This window comes from Schistocerca piceifrons, chromosome 1, assembly GCF_021461385.2.
Source record: "Schistocerca piceifrons isolate TAMUIC-IGC-003096 chromosome 1, iqSchPice1.1, whole genome shotgun sequence".
In the NCBI taxonomy this organism is placed as follows: Eukaryota; Metazoa; Arthropoda; class Insecta; order Orthoptera; family Acrididae; genus Schistocerca; species Schistocerca piceifrons.
In genome coordinates, this window is record NC_060138.1 from 373287483 (window position 1) to 373310162 (window position 22680).

Consider the following 22680-nt stretch of genomic DNA (forward strand, 5'->3'; position numbering starts at 1 on the left):
TGTCTCAATCGCGTTCATCATTCTAAAAATTTCTGTTTACAAATGATGACCAGTTTCGGTTCCTTAACTGTCATCTTCAGATTACAAGTAGTATTACAAATGCTACTAACAGTGTACAACACCACTGCATCGTCCACGACATTCTTATTTTAGTTCTCCAGATAAACTCTTGTTACAATCAGTCCCGCTACCTTAGACAGCTACTCAAACAAAGAGCCAGTACAGCGTCATAAAAACGTTACACATTCAATGCATACGTAATTATTTTTCCAACAGTCAGTGATTGCCAACAGGGTCCCACCAGGGTAGCCAAGAGCGCTAACGCCCTGCTTCCTGGTCTCGGGTAGACGCGCTGGCTCCGGATCGAATCCGCCCGGCGGTTCAACGACGAGGGCCGATGTGCCGGCCAGCCTGGATGTGGTTTTTAGGCGGTTTTCCAGATCCCGCTAGGTGAATACCGGGCAGGTCCCCATATTCCGCCTCAGTTACACGGCTCGCAGACATCTGAACACTTTCCCACTATTCCATGGATTACACTCGACGCAGACAGTTGGGGTATACTAATTCCGTCCCATGGGGTACGGGGTGGGGCAGGAAGGGCATCTGGCCACCCCTTAAACATTAACATGCCAAATCCGATTAACGATGGCTGACCCTGCGTAATTGTGGGACAAGGCTCAAAAGATAGAAAGTGATTGCCAACAGGGATTTGCCCTGTAAGCTGCGCTTGAAATATATATGGTTTACGTCTTGACTTGGAGTACAGCCTACATGGCAAACCTCTGCTTACAGTTACTGACTGTAACGAAAACAATTACATAGACGCTTGAATGTGTAAAATTTTAACAACGCTATACTGACTCTTCGTTTCAATTGCTGTCACAGATAGCGTGTCTGAGTATAACTGATGTTGGCTGAAGATTTAAATTAAGAATGCTGTGGACGATGCAACGGTACTGTACACTGTTAGTTGCATTTATAGTAGTACGTGTGATCTGAAGTTGCTAGTTAAACTGCCGAAACTGGTCATCACCTCTATATCTACATGTCTGCTCTGCAAATCACACTTAAGTACCTGGCAGGGTGTTCATCGAACCACCTTCACAATCGTAATTCTCTATTATTCCACTCTCGAACAGCACACAGGGAAACGAACACCTATATCTTTCTGTGTGACCTCTAACCTCCCAATTTTAGAATTATGATCGTTTCTCCCTATGCAGGTCGGCGTCAACCAAATATTTTCGCATTCGGAGGAGAAAATTGGTGACTGAAATTTCATGAGAATATTCCGACCCAATGTTCATCCCAAATCCAGTATCGTCTCAGTGACTCTCTCTCCTCTATTTCGCGATAAAACAAAATGTGCTGCTCTTCTTTGAGCTTTCTCGATGTACTCCGTCAGTCGTATCTGGTAAGGAACAGAGACCGCGTAGCAGTACCCCAAAAGAGAACGGACAAGCATATTTAGGCAGTCTCTTTAGTAGATCTATTACATTTTCTAAGTATTCTGCCAATAAATCGCAGAATTTGGTTTGCCTTCCCCACACTTTCTAAGTATTCTTTCCTATTTATGTTGTTCAAAGTTGTTTGTAATTGTAATTCCTAGGTATTTAGTTGGATTTACGTCCTTCGGATTTGACTGATTTATCGTGTAACGGAAGTTTAACGGATTCCTTTTAGCACTCATGTGCGTGACCTCACATTTTTCGTTATTTAAGGGTCAGTTACTAATTTTTGCACCATACAGATATCGTTTCTAAATCGTTTTGCTATTTCTTTTCATATTCTAATGATTTTACTAGACGGTAAACGACAGCATCATCTGCAAACAACCTAAGATTGCCGCTCAGATTGTCTCCTAAATCGTTTTTATACTAGATAAGGAACAGCAGAGCGGCTGTAACACTGCCTCGGGGATCACCAGAAATCACTTCTGTTTTGCTCGATGACTTTGCGTCAGTTACGACGAACTGTGATCTCTCTGACAGGAAATCATGAATCCAGTCCATAAGTGAGACGATATTCTGTGACCACGCAATTTCACTACAAGACGCTCATGTGGTACGGTATTAAAAGAAATACGGAAACGGTTTGAAATCCCTTGTTAATAGCTCTCAACACTTCGTATGAGTAAAGAGCTAGTTGTGTTTCAGAAGAACGATGTTTTCTAGATCCGTTCTGACTGTATGTCAATAGATCTTTCTCGTCGATGTAATTCATAATATTCAAACCCAGGATCCTGCTGCATATCGGCGTTAATGATATGGGACTGTAATTTAATCGGTTACTGTTACTACCTTTCTTGAATACTGGGGTGACCTTGCAACTTTCCAATCCTTGGGTACGGGTCTTCCGTCGAGCGAGCGGTTGTGTATGATTGTGAAATATGGAGCTATTTCATTAGCATACTCTGAAAGGTCCTATTTGGTATACAGACTTGCTTTTATTAAGTGATTTAAGTTGCTTCACTAGTTCGATGATATCTGCTTCTTACTCATGTTAACAGCTGTTCGAATTGTTGAATATTTACTTCATCTTCTCTGGTTAAGGATATAGGAACGCTGTGTTTATAATTCTGCTTTAGTAGCACTGTCATCGATAGTATTTCCATTGCTAACGCGTAGAGAAGGCATTGTGTCTTGCCGCTAACATACTTCACTTACGACCAGTATCTCTTTGGAATTTCTGCCACCTTTCGAAACAAACTGTAGTCGTGGAAGCTATTATAAGCATCTCGCTCTGAAGTTCGTGCTAAATTTCGAGCATCTGTAAATGATCGCCAGTCTTGTTTCCGCAATAGTGATCGGGCCCGTTTTATATACCAAGGAGGATCAGCACGGTCGTTTGTTAATTTATTTGGTATAAATCTCTCGATTGCTGTCGATACTATTTCTTTGAATTCAAGCCACATCGGGTCTACACTTCTATCAGCAACAAACACGCCACGACCAACTATATTTAATTTTCTGAACACCGTTAGGTTCTTCGCAAAAGTTTCTGCTGCACCTGTCTCCGTCTTTGGCCAGCTTTCGCAATAAAATTTTTTAATGATAAATACGTTTCGGACGATGTATACAAAATTGGTGGAAAGTCTTAAAAAGCTTTATAGAAAGTTTTTAATTTTTTAATTATTTTATGTTTGATTATGAAGTAAAAATCTTCATATGGACATCTACCCTGTTCCAAATGGTTTCCAAGATAGAACACGTTTCATCTACATTTATGAGTCTTACCCATCCACCTGTTTTACATTTTATTTTAGCCCAATTTACCTCGTTCCTTTCAACCTCTTTGCTCGGGATAACTCTCTGCCATTAAACTAGCTAGATGAACTCTCAGTTGTCCACGGTGTGTTGCGTGTGAAGTAGTGTGAGGCACTAAGTGTATCAGAGAGAAGCATCCGTTAGCTGTATATGTACACGTTCGGGCTAAAATGCCACACATCTACACCGATGAAGAACAGGGAGTTATATTGCGTGTTTACGGCTTCTGCTACGGTTGTGTCCCTGATGCTACTGAATAATACCGTCAGCGTTTTTTTGATTGTAGAGTGTATACCAGAGTCTTTAGCAGATTGCTTGAAGAAGTGTTCTTATTCAATGTATGATTATTACTAATTAAACCGCAATCATGGATACAGGGAAGAGAACAACTGCTTACGTGGCGTATCGTATCACCATGTAAGAAGAAATTGAACTGAACAGAATCCCAGATACATTCGAAAATCCTGCTATTGTTTAAACAAACGGGATTGTAATGTAGTCAATGTGGCCTACTATTTGGATCGCTCAATGAAAACCCGGTTCTGTGGCATGTGAATCTGAAGCTAGCTTCGTCACTGCACAATGATCGTTAAGTCTGAACACAAAAGAAACACTAAATAACTGAAAATGCTGCACACAAATAGTACTCCAAGCTATCAAAATGCTAGCAGAAATCTCAGCAAACTTGTCTGAGTTGAGTTGCTGCCTGAGAACGACCATTAGAAAATAGCCTGAAAGGATTTTACTACATCAAACGTCCGTTGTACATACGTGGAAGCAACTATCAGAGCCGCTCACGGAAGACCAGTCTGAAATGCACGCAATCTTGGATGACGTATACGTTCTGGAAGGCAATTTTAGTCCCTCTGGTTATGTCACCGAAGAGGTTGTTGAGATCAGAATGTGATACAAGAACTTACAGCAGGTGAGTGATTATGTCATTAACAGTTAACGGAATCTGGATTCGATACTGAGAACATAGGAGAAATACACCGAAACGCTTAAAACTAGAATGATGATTCAACGAGTTGAATGACTAAGTAACAAGGCTGGTGATGGAATTCCTCACAAAAGCAAGCATATTTTTAATATAATCAGTTTTATCAAATTATTTTTCTTTTTTCAGCTGTTGTACAAGTAAAGCAAATGCAGAATATCGACACTTGTTTTTCTTTCTTGCGTGCATACGTAACGTACCAGGTACTAATATTTTTGTATCCAGGAATTACAATAAAGGACCCGCCCGGACAACAACAAGCATTACCACGCCGCTTCCAAAATTCGGCGAGGCGTACGGACTCCGGATGGAATCAGCCCTGCAGATTAACAGCGAGAGTCAGTGTGCAGGCCAACCTGGATGTGGTTTTTCGGCGGTTTTTCACATCCGAGTAGGTGAATATGGAGTTGAGATGCCGTGTGACTAGGGCCTCCCGTCGGGTAGACCGTTCGCCGTTTGCAAGTCTTTCGATTTGACGCCACTTCGATGACTTGCGTGTCGATAGGGATGAAATGATGTTGATTAGGACCACACGACACCCAATCCCTGAGCGGAGAAAATCTCCGACCCAGTCGGGAATCGAACCCGGGTCCGTAGGATTGACACTCTGTCGCGCTGACCACTCAGCTACCGGGGGCGGACAATACGGAGTCGCCACCCACGTCTCGCCTCAGTTACGCTATTTGGAAAGCGTTCTCACACTTTCATTCACATAGGAAACCACAAGACGCAAAGACATATTCTGGCCCAGCGGTGGCTGAGGGAGAGGGAGGGGGGGGGCGGGGGACGGAGCTATTGGAAGGGCATCCAGCCACCATCCACCAGTAACTCTGACAAATTCAGTAATTAATATGCCGACTCCGTGAAGATATGAAAAAAAAGAACACAAACGTAAGCAAAACGCCTATTAGTGGAAATACACTTATAAATAGTAACATTACTCTGCCTATTCTGCCTGTTCGTTTCTGGTTGCGGGCTGAACGTCTAGAATTGATAGTTTTGTTCGTGTTTGTATGGTAACTCCTGTTGTTTCGATTGTGGTGGCCATTATGTATGACTTACAGAAAATGTAACAAATATTCATTATCGTTATTAGCGTTTAAATCACAAATAAGACCAATGTTATTCAGAGCTATACAATTTGGGCAATTTGGGAGTCCAGCTCCTATCATGTGGCCATCTGCACTCAAACCTTCATACACCTGCAAGTGCTGAACGCAGACAGCCAGATGGTAGGAGCTTAACTCCCGGACCACGTAGCTGTGGATAACATTTCCTCTCATTTGTGTGTTGTATACTAAATAACGATAATGATTATTATAGTATTCTGAAATATCATGTACGCAATGATAGCTTGTAAACCTTTTTATTCATTACCGGTTTCGACAGATCTCAGCTGTCATCATCGGATCTTGTAGCACATTAATAAAAGTTAATGATCTTTACAGACTTGCAAGTCACACGGTAATGTAGCATATTTTACAATAAAAGGTAGCCAGGAACTTCAGCAAGTCAAACATATAACTGTGTGAGGTGTAAGTTTCTAAAGACCATGAACTTCTGTTAATTTGTTACATTATCCGATGACGACGGCACAGATTTGTCGAAACCGGTTGTCAATAAGAAGATTTACAAGTGATCCTGGAGTACCTGATATTTCACGATAATACAACAATTCAGATCGGTCCCAACAACTCACACAGTGTCAAATTTACACAACTATTATGTTTAGAACCGCTGCATCCAGTATTAGGATGGGTAACAAATATGCATGAGTGATAATACAGTTCATATTTTAGTTTTAAGAGAGGATAGAAAGAGAGAGACAGACAGAGAGAGAGAGGAGGGCAGAGCATACAAGTTTGTTTGTGTGTGTGTGTGCGTGCGTGTTTGAGAGAGGGGAGAGAGAGAGAGAGAGAGAGAGAGAGAGAGAGAGTCAGAAGCAGAAAAAAAATTGTGGACCACATTAGCTGTAGGGAGCAACCGAGGTAGGACGGACGCAGAGAGCAAACGGACAGTATCACATAGTCCAAAAGTCACCAAATAGTGCATAGAGAAGGTACTAACAATATCGTTCTTTCTTTTTCCGTTCGCGAATTGTATGCATTAAGAACGACTGTTGGTGACATGCTGGCTGAATTCAAATTCTTTGTCATTCTTCCCAGAGCATCTGCATCCTTACATGCACAGTAGCACGCCTTCGTCTAATACACTGAAGTAAGTTTCAGATACTTGTGAAATCATGATAACATGTCACACACTCGAAAGTTGTAGTTGTTAACAATGATCACTGTTACCGACGATGAATGGAGGCATGAATGAGTTTTTACTCCAGTCTGACGCAACAATAATAGCCATGATATTTTGGTTATAAAGTACGCTGATGAGCGAAAACATTATGACCACCTGCTTAACAGCTTGTTTGTCCATCTTTGGAACGAAGTACATCACTGATTCTGCGCATCAGGGACTCGACAGTTTGTTGGTAGATTTGTGGAGATACGTGGCATTAAATGTCTAGCACAGGCCATGTAATTCGCTTAAATAATTGGCCGGCTGATTTGGGTACGCGGTGATGCGAACCAGATGTGTTACATAGGATTTACATCGGGCGAATTTGGTCGCCCGATGTAAATAATGCTCCTCAAGCCAAGGACAGTTATACTACTGAGAAATGACATCACCGTCGGGGAAAAATCAAGTGTGAAGGGATGCAGGTGGTTCGCAAATCTCAACGTTCCTCGATTACTACCAGAGATCCTATGCAAGCATTGAAGAACGTCTCTCATAACATAATGCTGCTCCCACCAGCCAGCGTCCATGGCTCTTCGCACGTTTCGAGCTGCCGGTCACCTCGATGACGGCGTTTGTGGGAACGACTATCCCATGTAGCAAAAATGTGATTTATGTTCAAATTTGTGTGAAATCTTATGGGACTTAACTGCTAAGGTCATCAGTCCCTAAGATTACACACTACTTAACCTAAACTAGCCTAAGGACAAACACACACACCCATACAAAATTGTTAAGGTTTTCGTGGCCACTTGTTGACAAGCTGCCTATTGGCTTCTGTCTCGGGTTCTTCGGCCGACGTTCATCTAATGATTTTTCTGACGTTTCGCCAGCACGAGTGGCTGGCATTGTCAAAGCTTCACCCTCCATTTCCGGTGGTGAACTGGAACTGAGCCCGCGGGCGCAGACTATATGTACCTGGTGCGTCAACGTCCGAGGGCTTCTCCGCGGTCATTTCCCGTGCTGTTCTCCTCTTGCTACCTGCGACGGTCGTTCGCTGCAGTACGGGAAGCCAGGATCCGTTGACCTTAAGGCTTTCCTCTTTCTTGTTCAAACTGTTCGCGTGTTTTTGTATTTCTACAGCTTCTCTGAACAAGCGCGTGTGATAGTGCTTCTCTACAGCCAGAACTTCCGTGTCGGCGAATTTTATTACGTGGTCGGTCTCAATTGACTGGACGATCCATCAACACCAGGATCAAAGAGCATAAGCGACATTGCAGGTTGGGGCAGGTGGAGAAATCGGCCGTGGCAGAGCACGCACTAAATGAGACCGACCACGTAATAAAATTCGCCGACACGGAAGTTCTGGCTGTAGAGAAGCACTATCACACGCGCTTGTTCATAGAAGCTGTAGAAATACAAAAACACGCGAACAGTTTGAACAAGAAAGAGGAAAGCCTTAAGGTCAACGGATCCAGGCTTCCCGTACTGCAGCGAACGACCGTCGCAGGTAGCAAGAGGAGTACCACACCGGAAATGACCGCGGAGAAGCCCTCGGACGTTGACGCGCCAGGTACATATAGTCTGCGCCCGCGAGCTCGGCTCCAGTTCACCACCGTCAATGGAGGGTGAAGCTTTGACAATGCCAGCCACTCGTGCTGTCGACACGTCAGAAAAATCATTAGATGAACGTCGGCCGAAGGACCCGAGACAGAAGCCAATAGGCAGCTTGTCACACACACCCATGCCCGAGGGAGGACTCGAACCTCCGCTGGGACCAGCCGCACAGCGCATGACTGCAGCGCCTAGACCGCTTGACTAATCCCGCGTGGCAAATTTGATTTACCCGAAGAGTCTACACGTTTCCATTGATCGACAGTCGAGTCCCGATGATCCCGTGCCCACTGCAATCGTAACAGACAAAGTCGTTGCTTCAAGAAGTGAACACGTGGGCGTGGTCTGCTTCGGAGCTCCATGTTCAATAAAGTACAATGAAACGTGTGCTCCGAAACACTTGTGCGTGCACCAGTATTGTGCTCTCTCGGCAGGGATCCCACAGATCACCATTTACAGGGTGACAATTACTTAACTGCATGAAAGAAAACGTATGTTAGTTACAATATAAGGAGTTCACCCACTTTATTCAACATGTAAACATCACTACAGATATTCGGATTTCAATTATGACATGTTCGATGAACCTGCCATCATTGGAGGTGATGTGGCGCAGACAAAAAACGAAATTCTGCATGACCCGCTCAAGTGTAGGAACATCTATGCTGTCGAAGATGTAAATGGCTGTTCTCAGCTCAGCAATGTTTTTGGAGTTATTGCTGTACACCTTGTCTTTAATATAGCCCCACAAAAATGAGTCGCGTGTGTTCAGATTCGGAGAAAATCTCGGCTAGTCGGGGCCCATGCCATTGGCCTCTGGGCACCCCAGAGCCAAAATGCAGTCCCCAAAATGAGGTCCAGGACATCACTCTCCTGCTTCGATGGGGTCAAGCTCCGTCAAGCGTGAACTTTGGATAATGGGAATGAAGTCATCTTCCAAAACCTTCACTTACCGTTCGGTGCACATCGTGCCCTGAAGGAATATCGCACTCATTATTCCGTGACGGGACATCGCACACCACACAGTGACCCACTGAGGGTGAAGAGACTTCTCGATCGTGAAATGCGGAGTTTCAGTCCCCCAAATGCACCAATTTTGTTTACTGACGTATCCATTCAAATGAAAGTGGGCTTCGTCGCTGAAACCACCCATGGTTCAAAAATGGTTCAAATGGCTCTGAGCACTATGTGACTTAACTGCTGAGGTCATCAGTCCCCTAGAACTTAGAACTACTTAAACCTAACTAAACTAAGGACATCACACACATCCATGCCCGAGGCTGGATTCGAACCTGCGACCGTAGCAGTCACGCGGTTCCAGACAGTAGCGTCTAGAACCGGTCGGCCACCACCGGCCGGCGAAACCACCCATGCATGCACATACTAATTCCCACCATGCCTCGCGGCCAACCGTGCGGTTTGAACGACATAACGTAAATCGTTCGGAAGTTATGACGATTTTACTTCATACAGTTCAACAGTTGTCACGATGCATCTTACTTTACAGAGTTGAAAAGCCTCCGATAACCACATTCTGTGAAGAGTCGTGGGCGTCCAACCAATTAGTGCCTAGTCGTAGTTTCACTGTACTTCTACCTCTTTCGGTAAATGCTCACGACAGTAGCACGTGAGCATTCGATCCACTTCCTCGATTCATGACACTCGTTCACAGGCTCTGCGTAATAATAATCTGCCCTTTGTCAAAATAGCTTTTCTCAACTGATTTTGCCATTTGCAACCCATACGAGGGTCACTCCAAAAGAAATGCACATTATTTTTTGTAAAAATACAGTTTTCATTCTGCTTGTGTGAAAGTTCTACAGTGTGTAGATACATCCTTCCCGCTTGTTTTCAAACTTAGTTCAACCTGTTCCAGTGAGTGGCCCCGTCACAGCATGTCTTCAAGATGGCTGCTACACTTGACGTTCGTCAGAAGCAAAGTGCTGTCATAGAATACCTGTGCTGTGGAAACGAGACAGTGGGAAACTTCCAAAAGAGCACAAAAGGTTGAAAAAGGTGTATGGAGATGCTGCTGTCGATTACAGTACAGTTAGTCGGTGGGCAAGCAGGTTACGTGATGAAAGGGGGCACGGCAATATTGAGGATTGTCCTCGCAGCGGCAGGCCTCGTACTGCACACACTCCAGACGATGTGCAGAGAGTTAACGAATTGGTGACTGCTGACTGGTGCATATGTGACGACACTGAAGAAACTTTAAGCTCGACTGAGTCGTGTTCAACCACATCTGACAAAGCAGGATGTTTTGCTGTTGCACGACAATGCACGGCCACATGTCAGTCAAAAAACCATGGAAGCGATCACAAAACTCGGATGGACAACACTGAAACACCCGCCTTACAGTCCTAACCTGTCTCCATGTGACTATCATCTCTTTGGGAAACTGAAAGACTCTCTTCGTGGAAGAAGGTTTGAAGATGATGACTCCCTTGTGCACGCTGCCAAACAGTGGCTCCCACAGGTTGGTCCAGAATTTTACCATGCGGGTATACAGGCGCTGGTTCCAAGATGGCATAAGGCAGTTGAGAGGGATGGAAATTATGTGGAGAAATGAAAATATTATTCCTGAAGGATGTATCTACACACTGTAAAACTTTCAAACATGTAGAATAAAAGATGCATTTAAAAAAATAGTGTGCATTTCTTTTGGAGTGACCCTCGTATCTCGGCTAGGGTGCTCCCCCGTCCATGCCTGCTCTCTCATACTTTTTGTTATCACGTTACGTGCCCCCAAGGTCACCAGACGGCATCCAAGTCGCGGTGGGTACTGGTCATAATGGCTTGGATGATCAGTGTAGGTCTAAATGTCTAACTTAAAAGCAGAATTTTCCCGCAGCTTCCGGTAAAAGTTCTGTCACATTTGCAGTGGGTTGGGGGATGGGGGGGGGGGGGGGGCGTGAAAGTCACACCACGTCAAGAAAACTGGTTATTTGTATCACTTAGTACAAGTGGGAAAGGATACAGTGAAAGACAGCACCACTGAGTGGCTTCCGCGTCGGATTCCTCGGCAGCAATAGAGGCCACACGGCCCATTAACATGGCGGCTGCACCGAACCCCGCCTTGCCACGTCGGGCCTAATGAGACGATATCGCGGACCCGTTAATGCGCCGCCACGAAGCGCCGTAAATCGGATCGGGTTTTATTGCTGTCTGCTATCCGGGCGCTGTGCTCCGTTCTGAAGGCGCTTTTCCCGTCGCGTAATTTCCCCGTGGGCCGCTTTTTGGGCAGTAGTTGTAGGGTCCCCGGGACAGGATAAGGAAGAAATAAACGACGCCCCGAAATTGATGCCCTGGCAATGCGGACTTTTCGTTCGAAATGATAGACGAGGACGTTTAAGGTCGGGAAATTGGATGGAATGCGACCATCGGCAGGAGAGCGAAACGCTCGCAAAAACGGTTCGCGTGTTGTCCGCTTCCAGGTCAATTACCGAGCGGGAAGAACTCTCCTGTAACAGCGCGTTTTGTCTTCCGTGTCACAGTTGTACTGCAATTATGGGAGCGGAAGGCAAGTTTCTGTACTTACAGGTGCGTCGTTCGAAGAGAATGGCTGGTGCCAGCCTGCTCGAAATTCTATTCATAATTGTTGTAACCTTTTTTGTCTCTCTGTCGTTACAATTTGTAGACGCTGTAGAAGAAGCTACACACATTCAAACTGGAAATGTCATCCGTCCCGGATATAGAGGCAGAGGGGCCCATTGCATCGATATCGGCAGCTAAACTACATTGGAGATCGTAAGTGCGCCTTTAGTTTCTCTTAAAGGAGCACGTTCAGCGCTATCGTTTTTTACATTGTGACATTAGAATAATTTACGAGCGCAATGAGTTTGATGTGAAACCTTATTTTCTTTGGTAAGTTGTTACGTTTGTCAGAACTATCTGTGCGCATTCTGAGCACTTTAAGTTGGCTACAGTATACAGGATGGATCATTTTAATCTATAATTGGAAATAAATCACGATGGAGATGAAATACAGCAAAATCATTCATATAAAAGTTGTAGGTCGCGAAAGGGTCACACATTTGTACCAAAGACCGGATCTTCAACGCGATTTTCTAGGTGATTTGGAGCTTAAAGTGCCTTTTTTAAATGGGAAACCTAATATTAGATTTAAGACCTGGAAAGAACGGCAAATTTAACGTATAAAATGATACATTATTCAGTGTCATGACAAGGTTCAGTTAAGGTCAAATAAGCAAATATGTTTTTAGTTCTAGTAGGAATTAACTCGGAATTAAGCAGGGATACAACAAAATACAATATGAGATGCAGATTGGAGGGGACGTAAGGGGTCATGTATCATTACCGATAACGACGAAGGTTGAGTTTTGTTTCATGGACACTGCTCTTTGTGATGTTGGATTTGGAAAGAACAAACAGATATTTGAACTTTAAGTTTTAATTAACGTGTTTATTGCCAAAACATAACTTCACGGCACATATATGTTACTGTGGCGTTTACGAGGTAGAACAACATAAATAAAACGTAGATCACTGATTTACAGGCCGCTGAATGAGTCCTCTCGCCTCTCATTCACCGGGATGCTCCTTCTATTTTATATCTAACACTGTATTTCGCTGTTCCTCTCATTTGTTCTAAATTAATGTCTACCAGAACCAAAAACATTGAACTACCCATTCCCATGAATAGTGTCTCATTTTACATGTAAAATTTGCCACCCTTTTCGAACTTTCAGTCAAATAATAGGGTTTCCATTTAAAAAATCTCTTCAACCTTCATATAACCTTGAAAATTGCGTTCGAGGTCACGGCCATTAATGTCTTTGCCACCTGCAGTTTTTATCTAAAGTATTTTATTGTGTCTCATTTCCATCCCCAGTTATACCTCATTATCGGCTGAATTGGTCTACCCTGTATATATCAAGCAGCGGAACAATGCTGATGTAGGGACACAAAAAAAGGCGAATGTGTTTTACTACAAAAGGCTCTGAAAGGAAAGTGGGGAACCATCTGGCTCAGCCCTCTTCCCACCTTCCTCACAAATAATTTTGGCATGTGAGCACATTTGCGCTCTTTTAACAAACAACATTTTAAATCTTTTTACCCTGTCTCTCTTTGTAGTTAAGACCTCGTACTGAACATCTCAACGTCAGAACCACTGTCTACATATGTCTCTCTCCCACTTTTTTCTCTCACTGATTTACAGTATATCCCACTTCCACTGTCTCTTCTCCCCCTTACTCTGTCTCCTTTTCTCTTCCTTTCCCGCTGTCACTGTCTCCACCATACGTCGGCAACTCAAAAATTCTGGGGTGTCCAGCTTTTTCTTTTCCCCTATACCCACGTGTTTAAAAATTCGGCCTAAAATGCGCCCTCCCAAAACCTACGCGTTAACGTTAGTGGTCTGGAAGGGTCCAGACACCCCCTCCAGCCCCCAACCCTCCACTCCCTCGAGCCTAATTTTGGTCTCCACTCATCAGTGTTTTTCATTTCCATTGCCTCCTCTCTCTTTCACTCCCATAGCCTCTATCTCTACTTACCTCTCTTTTTCTTTTACTGCCACTTCCACTGAAAAACAATGTTTCCTCTCTCTTTGGCCCTTCTGCTGTTGTATTCATCCATCTCTCTTTCTATTCCACTGCCACTTTATCTCTTCTACCCTCGCTGTCTCCTTTCTCTTTCCTTCCATTATCACTGTCTCCTTTCTCCTCCACCTTCACTGTCTCTCCGCTTCTTTCTTTCAGCACTATAAAGTGTGAACATATTCGCATGCCACTCACACTGACCACCAGTATCTCCTTTCCCACTGCCATTGTCTTCATCCATCTCTCTCTTACTTTCACCGCCACTTTATCTCTCCCACCATCACTGTTTCTCTTTCTTCCCTAAATCACTTTCTCCTTCACCTTCACTGTCTCTTGGCTGCTTTCTTACAGCACAACAAAGCGCGAATGTATTTGAATGCCATTGCCACTGACCACCAGTATCTCCTCTCTATTTGTCTTCATCCATCTCTCTCTTACTTTCACTGCCACTTTATCTCGCCCACCATCACTGTCTCCTCTCCCTTTCTTTTCACGGCATTGTCTACTTGCTCCTTCACCTTCACTGTCTCTCTACTACTCTCTTTCAGCACAAATAGCGCGAAAACGTTCGCACGCAAAATACTTTGGGGGAGGGAGGCAGTATGAGAAAGGAGGAAGTTGGTTTCTCACTTTTCTGTTAAAGTCTTTTAAAGAGGAACATATTCGCCTTTTTTGTGCTCCCATAGGATCATTTTTCCGCCGGTTACCTGCTTTTCTCTCCTACAGTAGGATCTGCTGCTTATACAAAACTCTATAGGTCTGTGAAGTTATGGTAGTTTATTTAAATGCGACGATACGTTTATGTACTTTGCCACTTATAAACTAAAAGTAACTACACATAACGTGAGTTTAACACGATATCTTTTCAGAATGAGATTTTCACTCTGCAGCGGAGTGTGTGCTGATATGAAACTTCCTGGCACATTAAAACTGTGTGCCGGACCGAGACTCGAACTCGGGACCTTTGACTTTCGCGGGCAAGTGCTCTACCAACTGTGCTACCCAAACACGACTCACGCCCCCTCCTCACAGCTTTACTTCTGCCAGCAATATCTTTTGCTTTACATTTTTTTCTAGATATTTTCTCATCGATCACAATTCATTATTTTATTGAATTCGCAGTCTTTCCCGTTTAAATAATTCTCTGCACTCATTTTAAGCTCTTTTCAGGCGTGTTTAGTCTATTTTGTCTCACTGCAGTACTACTTTTGGCATATCCATTGCAGAAATACAGCCGGCCGGAGTGGCCGAGCGGTTCTAGGCGCTACAGTCCGGAACCGAGCGACCGCTACGGTCGCAGGTTTCAATCCTGCCTCGAGCATGGATGTGTGTGATGTCCTTAGGTTAGTTAGGTTTAAGTAGTTCTAAGTTCTAGGCGACTGATGACCTCAGAAGTTAAGTCGCATAGTGCTCAGAGCCATTTGAACCATTTACAGAAATACAGCGCAGCATGCAGTTTTGTTGGTGAAAAAAATTGGCTAAAGACGTAGGTTGGGGACCTCAGAACCCTTGCGATGACACTAGAACGAACAGTTGCCATGTGGTCACTACGTCAGTCGAAACTACATTTACACCTCAGACCGAGTGTTACGTGCATATTCTTACGTGCCTAAGTACAGTAACTTTGAACGTTTGTATCTCGGTAAGTTTTCAGGGATTGCACCTCTCAAAAAGGAGAGCACTGCACGAGTTTTCGAGGAAGACAGCTAGCCCAATTACGAAATTCCTGTGCTGGTTCGAAAAAGTTTCAAGTTTTCACAAGAGCAGCTCATTCTCTGTTGTACTACGGGTAAAAATTTTTCATCAACACCATTCTTAGAAAATTGCTTCGATTGTTCTATTCAGTACTTACTCAGATGAAAATACAGAAAATAAAGAACGAAAAAGGGCAGAACCTATAAATCAGCCACATTTGGTATGGGATATGCTGACTCCTTAGTCTTATGTTGTCGATTTCCAATACATAATCAAAGAAGAACATGGCCCAAGAACAGCAGACAGATTCATATGAAGAAAGAGACTTCTGTGTAATCTCATTGTTATGTTTGTCAGAATTCAGTCTCGAGCAACTATCTTCTAGATTTGTCGATAGGTACCGGACAATGGACGCTGAGCAACTTCCGGCTTATTGTCACACTCAGGCTCAAATACTTATGCTCCATATTGGCGACTTTTCATTTCTACAAATGCAGTTTTCGTAAAGCACTTGGAATAAATGTCTGGAGACTCCACTGAAAACTAAGTATGAGTATTGTGCACTGACACGTTAGTCCCCAAATACTCCTTTGTACCATTATTCACTTCTGCACTTCTCTCACGGAAAATGCCTTCATTTTTTAATGATGTTAAATTCATGATGCAGGTCTAGGCGACTTCCTCTGCGTGAACGAAGCACAGTTTTGCGCTGCGGTGAATAAACTTGTGATTCACACAAGGGATGAAACAAAACAAAAGGCACTTTATGGGTCCCTTTAAAGAACAATTCGTTACCTGACTGATGATTCGTACGTACTAATAATTTTGTATGCTAGCGACACTTTCTGTATATATCTGATGTTCCTAAAGATAAAATTATATCATTATTTACTACATTATATGCTCTATCGTTGTTTCACATTGCTTCTGCTAGCCACAGACAGGGCCGTAGTTAATTGTGTATAAATAGCATAATAAAATTGAGACAAATTTTTCACGGAATCCCATTAACAAAGGATACATATAAAAAATTATCCTTATGTGGTGTTCTCTCGGAAGTGCCAAATCAGCATAAAGTAACGAGAAATAAAGATTTTTTATTTTCTGTCTATTTGTGCTCAGGGTCCTGCAATATTTTAAAAACGATATTATCCGCCTGAATTGTTGTTAAACGCCTTTAGTCACCACAGCTCCTATTTTGTCTTACAGTGCCATTCTTACGTGATAGCTCATGAATGCCACCAGTGCATCGCTCCTTCTAAGACGATGCCTCGTGTCATTCACGTTACAAATTCCATGCATATAATACGACGAGAGTGTTTATCATTTATAAGTGCTTCATTCTTTTATATTACGCGCGTGGAAATTTAACGTAAATGACACAAAGATAGTCTCCTCTCAAAAGGAACGCTGCATTCCGAACTTCATGCGCTATCACTTGAAAATAACACTGTAAGCTTTAATCGCGATCGCGGTGGATAAACAAATTTAGTAACAGTCCTTCCAAAAATAATTTGTGGTGCTACCCCGACCATTAAAAAACCTACCCGAGGTGTGAAATTGCGTAGTCACAGAATTTGGATCAGAAAGAAGTATTTTAGATAATTCAGTCATCGAGTAATACAACAGCCATTTCTTGAAGACAATGGTTATGGAGATTTTTTCCGTCGTCTCTTGTAGGTCGAGCAGTTGACTATCGTCATTCAGCGGTTCCTGCTCGTGTACAGCCATTCTCCATCAATATAGTTTCGTAAGTCTGAAGATGATAGCGTGATGTTCGAAACCGGTCACCTTGTAACAAAAGTGAATTTGTGATCTTAACTGTATTACAATTAATTTCAAATATTCTGTATCGATCGATGATTTTCTCCATCAATGCTTTCAAAAATAAGTCTTCCGCGTACTTAAAAATACCGCTGTATTACAGTCAAAACAGGTTCAGAAAGCATAACTGAGGTAGGGTGAGATCGCTCTATGATTTATGCATTTTATAATAAATATGGTCTATGTAATTGCACTGTTAATTACGGCGAGGAAACTTATTTGCAAACTCGAGGGCTCGAAGGCGTTCCGAAATGTTATATTTTCTATGAAGAAACAAATGTAACACGAGAGACGAAAAATTCGATCCCATATCTCGGATTAAGTATAATCCATTTCATAACTACAACTCTGATGGCCTGTTTATCGAACTTCACTATCTCTGGCTGACGCATTCGAACTACTCCTTGGAGGCAACTGCACTGGAGCCCACATACATTAATCCACTAAGCACATGATAACGCATTGAAGACCGTACTGTAAATCCCTAAATATGTGGTGTGGCTCCAGTTATTTAGTTACTGCGTAAGTCGCATGATAAATATAGATTCCTCAAGACCCGCTGTTAATTTAGCAACATTATACACTTTCGACACACGAGCATGTTTCATTATTTGAAGAAGAACACAGATAAACCGAAGATATCGAACTGCTGGCAACGATGATTTATGAGCTTGTGCTGCTTCAGAAAAAGCGTGGCCCACTTAAGTTTCAGCGAGCGACGTGTTTTCACTACCACACATCGGTTATAGCGAATGACTGTGATCTAGATCTGCCCCTCCGAATTCAGTTTCGTACACAGAAGAGTAGAATCATCTCACCTTCTTAGACTGATAGCATGCGGAAGATTTTCTGGGTCCTCTTCGTAAGTTTACAATAAGTAAACGTTATTGAAAAATTATTTTATATGCTTAAGCGGATGACAGCAAAGTAAGTTATTCTTCTTTGACTTTCTGAAAATGCGTAATTCATATTGTCATTAACTCAACTAGTACCTAAGTCACAGTTTTACAACGTTTCTGAAAAGAATTCTACTACTGTGGATTTGATGCCTCTCTCCGGTATTACTTTTTGTCACATTTGCATTGATGATAATAAAAGAACGGAGTATTTACCTTCCCTCAGCACAAATTTTATTCCTCAGAGTCCTAAACCTCACAAAATCGAATGTAAAGTAAAATAATGGAAAGAGTTGTTCTGTTATTTTCCAAAAGTGATTGTATAAGAATTCATTTCGGTAAAAATCCAACGAAGATTTGTAACTTCTCTTTACAGTACGAAACAATGCTAACTCGATGCAACCAATCACTTTGTCGCGGATCAGTGTACCGTCCAAGTCTACTGGTATAAGCAAAGCATTCAGATTGAGGAAGAAAATTCTGAGAATGTCTGTTTTGAACACTGCATTATATGGTAATGAATCATGGACAGTGGTAAAAGCACTGAGAAGCGTTTGACATATGGTGCTACGGAAGAGTTTTGAACAGTTGGGCCGCGCGGGATTAGCCGAGCGGTCTCAGGCACTGCAGTCATGGACTGTGCGGCTGGTCCCGGCCGAGGTTCGAGTCCTCCCTCGGGCATGGGTGTGTGTGTCTGTCCTTAGGATAATTTAGGTTAAGTAGTGTGTAAGCTTAGGGACTGATGACCTTAGATTTAAGTCCCTTAAGATTTCACACACATTTGACATTTTTTGAACAGTTGGACTGATAAGATAAGGAAGAGGTCTTCCGCAGAATCGGCGAAGAAAGAAACACACGGAAACACTAACAAGAAGAATGGACAGAGTGGTAGGAAGTCAGGCAGTAATCCGCTTGGTACTAGAGGGAACAATAAAAGGTAAAAACTGTAGGGCACGACAAAGACTGGAATACACTCAGTAAAGAAATGAACAGTACTCTGAGATGATGATGTTTAGCACGGAAGACGAATTCGTGCCGGAGGACAATAAAATATTAAAGTTGTGCTTAGCAGCAAACAGAAGCGATTTACGGCATTAAGAAACGAGATGGACCTTTTAAAATAGAAGATGAGAGTTTAATATCCCTTTCGAAATCTTATTCATTACTGGTGGAACAGAAGTTCTTACAGGTTAATGGTGGTAAAGAATATCGCCCTTTGTCTCGTTAAGAATTTTTCTTTGAACTTACCTCCATTTATTTAGAAATAACACAGAAAATCTAAACCTCTGTGTGCGAACGGGGACTTGAGCTTTAATCTTTACAAACGCGACTTCATTGCCACTTCGCACGACCGGCTAACTTTGTCTTAGGACAGTAATAACGAACAGGTATCATACGCATCAGTGAGAGATGTTAAATAACATGTAGTATTACAAATATTAACATAGTTAGTTTTTGAAGATAACGAAGCAAACTTTCACATTCTGCTGTAATTGTTCTTCTGTACTGGTCGCTCTTCAGAAAGTGCTTATATTTGTTTGCTCCTCTGTTAAATATCACATGTTTTGTTTAGAATATTACAAAGAAGTCGGAGTAGAATATGTATTAATACAAAGTATTGTTTGACTACTGCGGCAACAGCTGTTGTGGCGTTAAGTGCGAGGTCGCTCCATTATAGCATGCTGATCTGTCCTGTGCAAGCCTCTTGGTCTCTGCATATCTACTGCAGCCTACATTCATTCGCATTGTGACAGTGGTACCGGTGATTTTAACAATGGAGCTGGTTTATTTTACCCAATATTGCACTCTTTACACTGTACCAATGAAAAGGTGACTTTTAATAGGACAAAAACGTTAGTTTAAGAGTGCAAATGACGTTAACTTTTACAGGCAGAAAAGAGAAGGTCTCGTCGATGTCAAGGTCAGATCAAACGAAACATTGTCTTCGAGTAAATTTGACAGAGAGAGCTTGTTTTAGAAAGTATCATAACCTTTAGGAATATCAGAAAAAACCTGAATCAGAATTATTCGAGTGGTTTGAACTTCGTTCTTCCCAAAAAGTCATCTCTGCACCATTTAGATCCGGTACAAAATGTGAGACTTGTATAAAGTATCTTTGTGTAAAACTCCATTAAACATAATTTTACAGGCTGTGATTCATATATACACGTCATCTGATCTTAAACATTAAATTTTTATTTGAAGTTATTCATGTGAACCGTTGCCAGGATGCTTCCTAACCATGTTAAACGTACTGCTAAGATTATACGCAAAATTTTCACCGAAATGAAATTCAAATAAAAGTGTAAGAGATGTATACAATCAGCATCAACAAATAATTTTGAAGTAAGTTTCTAGTTTATGTAATTCCTAGGGTAAATGCGCGCAACAGGCATCAGAACTGGAGGTTATCGTATATGTTGTACACGATATGATCCGCTGTACGTCGTACTGATAGACAATTATGGGTCGTATTTTACAGCACATACTCAAAAGTGCGCGGGAGGTTACGTCATCCGTAACCAGGAAAACTGTTGTGATTGAGGTTCTGTCTACTGCGCGCCGGTAACACATCTACAAATAAGCCGATAATTTGGTGCACCACAGCGGCAGACAGAGGAATGTTTGCTGGAGCTGTGTACGAGGAAATAAGACGCCACGAGAGCAGATAACCGGGTTCGACAGAGAGTGCTGAGAAACAGACGCGTGGCGTGCCTATTTGGTGTCGCAGTGCGTGCTCCACATACACGGACTGCAACCACATACGCAGCGTTGGCCCCCTCCTAACGCCCCTCCACCCCTCTCTCTCTCCAACTTCACATTACCATCAAATAATACCCGATGCTCTTTTATTTCCGACACTCACGACTGACGCCCTACGGATGAACAACAGGAATTGTTTTATTCTGAACTTGATCCGTCGTGAGCTTCCCTTAATAACAGCCTGATGTAGCATACATTATATAACTTTGGCAACGGCAGTAGCTTGCGGTAACGCATAAACACCGAAAGCGATACCGAATGACTGTTCAGTAGAATTTCAGTATAGGATCCAGAAAAAATAACTGTTCTTTCGTGACTTTCCAAAAGGTATCGGACTCACCATCTAGTGATGTAATATATAGTAAGTCCAGAAGTATTAAGTAGACTGGGACGTTTAGTGAAACTACAAGTCAACGCAACAGCTTTTTGTTCTTAGAGGGTAGAAATAAAAAGAGAAAAAAGATTTAAATGTGCTTACTCATTCTGCGTGAGGAGTTTCCTCGTAGGATAGGAGTTATTTTCAATTCAGTGAAGTAACTCCATTCATACAAACAAGTTCCGACGATCCCTTGACACATGACGGAAAGAACTCCTTGATAGTTTACCGTAATGTATAGAGCGACTTTACTGGGTCCCAGCGTATAACGCCACAATATTTCTAGAACTTGGGTCTCCCCAGAGGCAAGACACAGGTCAAATCCACTTTAATTATTAAGTTAGCTCACGGACTGGCGGTGGGGGCGGATTACGCGAGCAGTAATTTCTCCAGCGAGCTAGACTCGTGGGACCCCACCTTATTACTGCCTTTCCCTTCGGGCCTCAGCTTATCCGCAGGTCACATCCAACCGGTGGTCTTAGCCGGGAGACACCAGTAGGACACAGGCAGCGGAAACCGCTGCACACGCATCATCCAGCCAAGCTTTAACTTCGGGATTAACGCACTGCTATGAAAGCGCCGAGACAACATCAGAGTAGTTACAGCACACACGAAGGAACGCACTACTTCATTTATGTTATGTTGCATGTCTTTCACAATAGTACTTGTTTCACCTCCCTGCGTATGACACAAGCGCTTATGGTACGCAATATAAAAAAGATGCAGCTAATAAGACAGTCGTAACACCAGACTAACACTTACGGGCAACAAAATGCAATGCATACTCTTTCGGACATGGCACTTTTGCAGAAGCGATATTCTCCTGTCCAAAGTTGGTCAAGGAAGTGTAGCATTGTAAATTCTTGGGACTGAGGATATTTGGACGGATTTCTTGGGAAGTGTCACGTCGGAGATCTTGTGCAGAAATTGAATACTGCAGTCTTCGTATAAGGATGAGCTACATTGTCTCTGACACGGATCCTCGAAGTTTCCTTACTTTGCCTACTGTCACTCTGTTATCCTGGATGGTGTTGTATTTTAAGGAAACTCTCTGCATTCACCACGAATGTTCTTAGCTCAGAAAAGGGCTGTGTGACTGATCTGCGGTATCCGTTCGCGAACTTCGTGGGGCCATTGTTCAGGTGTGTCGGAATTCGAACGTTTCTATGCCTGTGTGTGTACTATACAGGGTGTCCCATACATGTTGTGAGAAACTTCAAGACGTTGTAGAGGGTGGCTCGAGGTACAAATCGAGGATAGGAGCCAGTGTCCGGTAACTTCATCCAATGATGTTACAGACCGTAGAATTATAGGCTCCGGAGCCTTCCATTAGGCCTTCCCTTCGGCAGAAAATGTGACTTTGTATGCTGACGGACAGTAAACGGAACACTTTTCAATGTTGTTTGTTATTTATTGTTCGCGACTGATTCCCACAATCGCCAGTGGAGAAGATGGA